Source organism: Euprymna scolopes, chromosome 46, assembly GCF_053919585.1.
Source record: "Euprymna scolopes isolate OS-2025 chromosome 46, ASM5391958v1, whole genome shotgun sequence".
In the NCBI taxonomy this organism is placed as follows: Eukaryota; Metazoa; Mollusca; class Cephalopoda; order Sepiida; family Sepiolidae; genus Euprymna; species Euprymna scolopes.
In genome coordinates, this window is record NC_136527.1 from 176,925,522 (window position 1) to 176,933,127 (window position 7,606).

Here is a 7,606-nt window from a genome sequence, read left to right on the forward strand (position 1 = left end):
TAATTTAAATGAAACATTTTGCGAATTTAATCAACATTAAAAGGTCAACAACAAATTAATAATTTAAATGAAACATTGTTGAATAAAAGCAACTTGAAGGGTCAACAACAAATTAATAATTAAAATGAAACATTTTTCAAATTAAAGCAACATTGAAGAGTCAACAATAAATTAATAATTTAAATGAAACATTGTTGAATAAAAACAACATTGAAGGGTCAACAAATAATTAATAATTTAAATGAAACATTTTTCAAATGAAAGCAACATTGAAGAGTCAACAACAAATTAATAATTTAAATGAAACATTGTTGAATAAAAGCAACACTGAAGGGTAAACAACAAATTCATCATTAAAATGAAACATTTTTGCAAATTAAAACAACACTAAAAGGTCTACAACAAATTCATAAGTTAAATGAACATTTTTCAAATTAAAGCAACATTAAAAGGTCAACAACAAATTCATAATTTAAATGTAATATTTTTTTTCAAATTAAATCAACATTAATAGGTCAACAACAAATTAATAATTAAAACGAAACATTTTTAAAATTATAAAAATTAATAAAAGGTCAACAACAAATTAATAATTTAACTGAAACATTTTTCAAATTAAATCAACATTAAAAGTTCAACAAAAAAATAATAATTTAAATGAAACCTTTTTCAAATTAAAGCAACATTAAAAGGTCAACAAAAAATTCATAATTTAAATGAAACATTTTTCTTATTAAAACATTAAAAGGTCAACAACAAATTAATAATTTAAATGAAACATTTTTTCAAGTTAAATCAGCATTAAAAAGTCAACAACAAATTCATAATTAAAATGAAACATTTTTTAAAATTAAATCAACATTAAAAGGTCAACAACAAATTAATAATTTAAATGAAACATTTTTCAAATTAAATCAACATTAAAAGGTCAACAACAAATTAATAATTTAAATGAAACATTTTTTCAAATTAAATCAGCATTAAAAGGTCAACAAAAAATTAATAATTTAAATGAAACCTTTTTCAAATTAAAGCAACATTAAATGGTAAACAACAAATTAATAATAAAAATGAAACATTTTTCTAATTAAAACATTAAAAGGTCAACAACAAATTAATAATTTAAATGAAAAATTTTTCAAATTAAATCAACATTAAAAGGTCAACAACAAATTAATAATTTAAATGAAACATTTTTTCAAATTAAATCAACATTAAAAGGTCAACAACAAATTAATCATTGAAATGAAACACTTTTTTTCAAATTAAAACAACATTAAAAGTTCAACAACAAATTAAGAATTTAAATGAAACATTTTTCAAATTAAATCAACATTAAAAGGTCAATAACAAATGAATAATTAAAATGAAACATTTTTAAAAATTATAAAAATAAATAAAAGTTCAACAACAAATTAATAATTTAAATGAAACATTTTTCGAATTTAATCAACATTAAAAGGTCAACAACAAATTAATTATTGAAATGAAACACTTTTTTTCAAATTAAAAAAACATTAAAAGGTCAACAACAAATTAATAATTTAAATGAAACATTTTTCAAATTAAATCAACATTAAAAGGTCAACAACAAATTAATAATTTAAATGAAACATTTTTCAAATTAAATAAAAATTAAAAGGTCAATAATAAATAAATAATTAAAATTGAACATTTTTAAAAATTATAAAAATAAATAAAAGGTCAACAACAAATTAATAATTTAAATGAAACATTTTTCGAATTTAATCAACATTAAAAGGTCAACAACAAATTAATTATTGAAATGAAACACTTTTTTTCAAATTAAAAAAAAATTAAAAGGTCAACAACAAATTAATAATTTAAATGAAACATTTTTCAAATTAAATCAAAATTAAAAGGTCAATAATAAATAAATAATTAAAATTGAACATTTTTAAAAATTATAAAAATAAATAAAAGGTCAACAACAAATTAATAATTTAAATGAAACATTTTTCGAATTTAATCAACATTAAAAGGTCAACAACAAATTAATCATTGAAATGAAACACTTTTTTTAAATTAAATCAACATTAAAAGGTCAACAACAAATTCATAATTTAAATGAAACATTTTTCAAATTAAAACAACATTAAAAGTTCAACAACAAATTAACAATTTAAATGAAAAATTTTTCAAATTAAATCAACATTAAAAGGTCAATAACAAATTAATAATTTAAATGAAACATTGTTGAATAAAAGCAACTTGAAGGTTCAACAACAAATTAATAATTTAAATGAAACATTTTTCAAATGAAAGCAACATTGAAGAGTCAACAACAAATTAATAATTTAAATGAAACATTGTTGAATAAAAGCAACACTGAAGGGTAAACAACAAATTCATAATTAAAATGAAACATTTTTTCAAATTAAAACAACATTAAAAAGTCTACAACAAATTCATAAGTTAAATGAACATTTTTCAAATTAAAGCAACATTAAAAGGTCAACAACAAATTCATAATTTAAATGTAATATTTTTTTTTCAAATTAAATCAACATTAATAGGTCAACAACAAATTCATAATTTAAACGAAACATTTTTAAAATCATAAAAATAAATAAAAGTTCAACAACAAATTAATAATTTAAATGAAACATTTTTCAAATTAAATCAACATTAAAAGGTCAACAACAAATTAATTATTGAAATGAAACACTTTTTTTCAAATTAAAACAACATTAAAAGTTCAACAACAAATTAATAATTTAAATGAAACATTTTTCAAATTAAATCAACATTAAAAGGTCAATAACAAATTAATAATTAAAATGAAACATTTTTAAAAATTATAAAAATAAATAAAAGTTCAACAACAAATTAATAATTTAAATGAAACATTTTTCGAATTTAATCAACATTAAAAAGTCAACAACAAATTAATTATTGAAATGAAACACTTTTTTTCAAATTAAAAAAACATTAAAAGGTCAACAACAAATTAATAATTTAAATGAAACATTTTTCAAATTAAATCAACATTAAAAGTTCAACAACAAATTAATAATTTAAATGAAACATTTTTCAAATTAAATCAAAATTAAAAGGTCAATAATAAATAAATAATTAAAATTGAACATTTTTAAAAATTATAAAAATTAATAAAAGGTCAACAACAAATTAATAATTTAAATGAAACATTTTTCGAATTTAATCAACATTAAAAGGTCAACAACAAATTAATTATTGAAATGAAACACTTTTTTTTAAATTAAATCAACATTAAAAGGTCAACAACAAATTAATAATTTAAATGAAACATTTTTCAAATTAAAACAACATTAAAAGTTCAACAACAAATTAACAATTTAAATGAAACATTTTTCAAATTAAATCAACATTAAAAGGTCAATAACAAATTAATAATTAAAATGAAACATTTTTAAAAATTATAAAAATAAAAAAAAGGTAAACAACAAATTAATAATTTAAATGAAACATTTTTCGAATTTAATCAACATTAAAAGGTAAACAACAAATTAATAATTGGAATGAAACATTTTTGAATAAAAGCAACTTGAAGGGTCAACAACAAATTAATAATTTAAATGAAACATTGTTGAATAAAAACAACATTGAAGGGTCAACAACAAATTAATAATTTAAATGAAACATTTTTCAAATGAAAGCAACATTGAAGAGTCAACAACAAATTAATAATTTAAATGAAACATTGTTGAATAAAAGCAACACTGAAGGGTAAACAACAAATTCATAATTAAAATGAAACATTTTTGCAAATTAAAAAAACATTAAAAAGTCTACAACAAATTCATAAGTTAAATGAACATTTTTCAAATTAAAGCAACATTAAAAGGTCAACAACAAATTCATAATTTAAATGTAATATTTTTTTTCAAATTAAATCAACATTAATAGGTCAACAACAAATTCATAATTTAAACGAAACATTTTTAAAATTATAAAAATAAATAAAAGTTCAACAACAAAGTAATAATTTAAATGAAACATTTTTAAATTAAATCAACATTAAAAGGTCAACAAAAAAGTAATAATTTAAATGAAACATTTTTAAAATTAAAGCAACATTAAAAGGTCAGCAACAAATTAATAATTTAAATGAAACATTTTTCAAATTAAAGCAACATTAAAAGGTCAACAACAAATTAATAATTTAAATGAAACATTTTTCAAATTAAATCAACATTAAAAGGTCAACAACAAATTAATAATTTAAATGAAACATTTTTAAAATTTAAGCAACATTAAAAGGTCAACAACAAATTCATAATTTAAATGAAACATTTTTCAAATTAAAACATTAAAAGGTCAACAACAAATTTATAATTTAAATGAAACATTTTTCAAATTAAATCAACATTAAAAGGTTAACAACAAATTAATAATTTAAATGAAACATTTTTTCAAATTAAATCAGCATAAAAAGGTCAACAACAAATTAATAATTTAAATGAAACATTTTGCAAATTAAAGCAACATTAAAAGGTCAACAACAAATTAATAATTTAAATGAAACATTTTTCAAATTAAAACATTAAAAGGTCAACAACAAATTAATCATTGAAATGAAACACTTTTTTTCAAATTAAAACAACATTAAAAGTTCAACAACAAATTAATAATTTAAATGAAACATTTTTATAATTAAATCAACATTAAAATATTAACAAATTAACAATTTAAATGAAACATTTTTCAAATTAAAACAACATTAAAAGTTCAACAACAAATTATTAATTTAAATGAAACATTTCTATAATTAAATCAACATTAAAATATTAACAAATTAACAATTTAAATGAAACATTTTTCAAATTAAAAAACATTAAAAGGTCAACAACCAATTAATAATTTAAATGAAACATTTTTCAAATTAAATTAACATTAAAATATTAACAAATTAACAATTTAAATGAAACATTTTTCAAATTAAAAAAAATTAAAAGGTCAACAACAAATGATTAATTTAAATGAAACATTTTTCAAATTAAATCAACATTAAAAGGTCAATAACAAATTAATAATTAAAATGAAACATTATTAAAAATTATAAAAATAAAAAAGGTAAACAACAAATTAATAATTTAAATGAAACATTTTGCGAATTTAATCAACATTAAAAGGTCAACAACAAATTAATAATTTAAATGAAACATTGTTGAATAAAAGCAACTTGAAGGGTCAACAACAAATTAATAATTTAAATGAAACATTTTTCAAATTAAAGCAACATTGAAGAGTCAACAATAAATTAATAATTTAAATGAAACATTGTTGAATAAAAACAACATTGAAGGGTCAACAAATAATTAATAATTTAAATGAAACATTTTTCAAATGAAAGCAACATTGAAGAGTCAACAACAAATTAATAATTTAAATGAAACATTGTTGAATAAAAGCAACACTGAAGGGTAAACAACAAATTCATCATTAAAATGAAACATTTTTGCAAATTAAAACAACACTAAAAGGTCTACAACAAATTCATAAGTTAAATGAACATTTTTCAAATTAAAGCAACATTAAAAGGTCAACAACAAATTCATAATTTAAATGTAATATTTTTTTTCAAATTAAATCAACATTAATAGGTCAACAACAAATTAATAATTAAAACGAAACATTTTTAAAATTATAAAAATTAATAAAAGGTCAACAACAAATTAATAATTTAACTGAAACATTTTTCAAATTAAATCAACATTAAAAGTTCAACAAAAAAATAATAATTTAAATGAAACCTTTTTCAAATTAAAGCAACATTAAAAGGTCAACAAAAAATTCATAATTTAAATGAAACATTTTTCTTATTAAAACATTAAAAGGTCAACAACAAATTAATAATTTAAATGAAACATTTTTTCAAGTTAAATCAGCATTAAAAGGTCAACAAAAAATTAATAATTTAAATGAAACATTTTTCAAATTAAAGCAACATTAAATGGTCAACAACAAAGTAATAATTTAAATGAAATATTTTTCAAATTAAACAAACATTAAAAGGTCAACAACAAATTAATAATTTAAATTAAACATATTTAAAATTAAATCAACATTAAAAGGTCAATAACAAATTAATAATTAAAATGAAACATTTTTAAAAATTATAAAAATAAATAAAAGGTCAACAACAAATTAATAATTTAAATGAAACATTTGTCGAATTTAATCAACATTAAAAGGTCAACAACAAATTAATTATTGAAATGAAACACTTTTTTTCAAATTAAAAAAAACATTAAAAGGTCAACAACAAATTAATTATTGAAATGAAACACTTTTTTTCAAATTAAAAAAACATTAAAAGGTCAACAACAAATTAAGAATTTAAATGAAACATTTTTCAAATTAAATCAAAATTAAAAGGTCAATAATAAATAAATAATTAAAATTGAACATTTTTAAAAATTATAAAAATAAATAAAAGGTCAACAACAAATTAATAATTTAAATGAAACATTTTTCGAATTTAATCAACATTAAAAGGTCAACAACAAATTAATCATTGAAATGAAACACTTTTTTTTAAATTAAATCAACATTAAAAGGTCAACAGCAAATTCATAATTTAAATGAAACATTTTTCAAATTAAAACAACATTAAAAGTTCAACAACAAATTAACAATTTAAATGAAAAATTTTTCAAATTAAATCAACATTAAAAGGTCAATAACAAATTAATAATTTAAATGAAACATTGTTGAATAAAAGCAACTTGAAGGGTCAACAACAAATTAATAATTTAAATGAAACATTTTTCAAATGAAAGCAACATTGAAGAGTCAACAACAAATTAATAATTTAAATGAAACATTGTTGAATAAAAGCAACACTGAAGGGTAAACAACAAATTCATAATTAAAATGAAACATTTTTTCAAATTAAAACAACATTAAAAAGTCTACAACAAATTCATAAGTTAAATGAACATTTTTCAAATTAAAGCAACATTAAAAGGTCAACAACAAATTCATAATTTAAATGTAATATTTTTTTTTCAAATTAAATCAACATTAATAGGTCAACAACAAATTCATAATTTAAACGAAACATTTTTAAAATTATAAAAATAAATAAAAGGTCAACAACAAATTAATAATTTAAATGAAACATTTTTCGAATTTAATCAACATTAAAAGGTCAACAACAAATTAATAATTTAAATGAAACATTTTTCAAATTAAAACAACATTAAAAGGTCAACAACAAATTAATAATTTAAATGAAACATTTTTCAAATTAAAACAACATTAAAAGGTCAACAAAAAATTAATAATTAAATATGAAACATTTTTCAAATTAAAGCAACATTAAATGGTCAACAACAAAGTAATAATTTAAATGAAATATTTTTCAAATTAAACCAACATTAAAAGGTCAACAACAAATTAATAATTTAAATGAAACCTTTTTTCAAATTAAAGAAACATTAATAGGTCAACAACAAATTCATAATTTAAATGAAACATTTTTCAAATTAAAACAACATTAAAAGGTCAACAACAAATTAATAATTTAAATGAAACATTTTTCAAATTAAATCAACATTAAAAGGTCAACAAAAAATTAATAATTAAATATGAAACATTT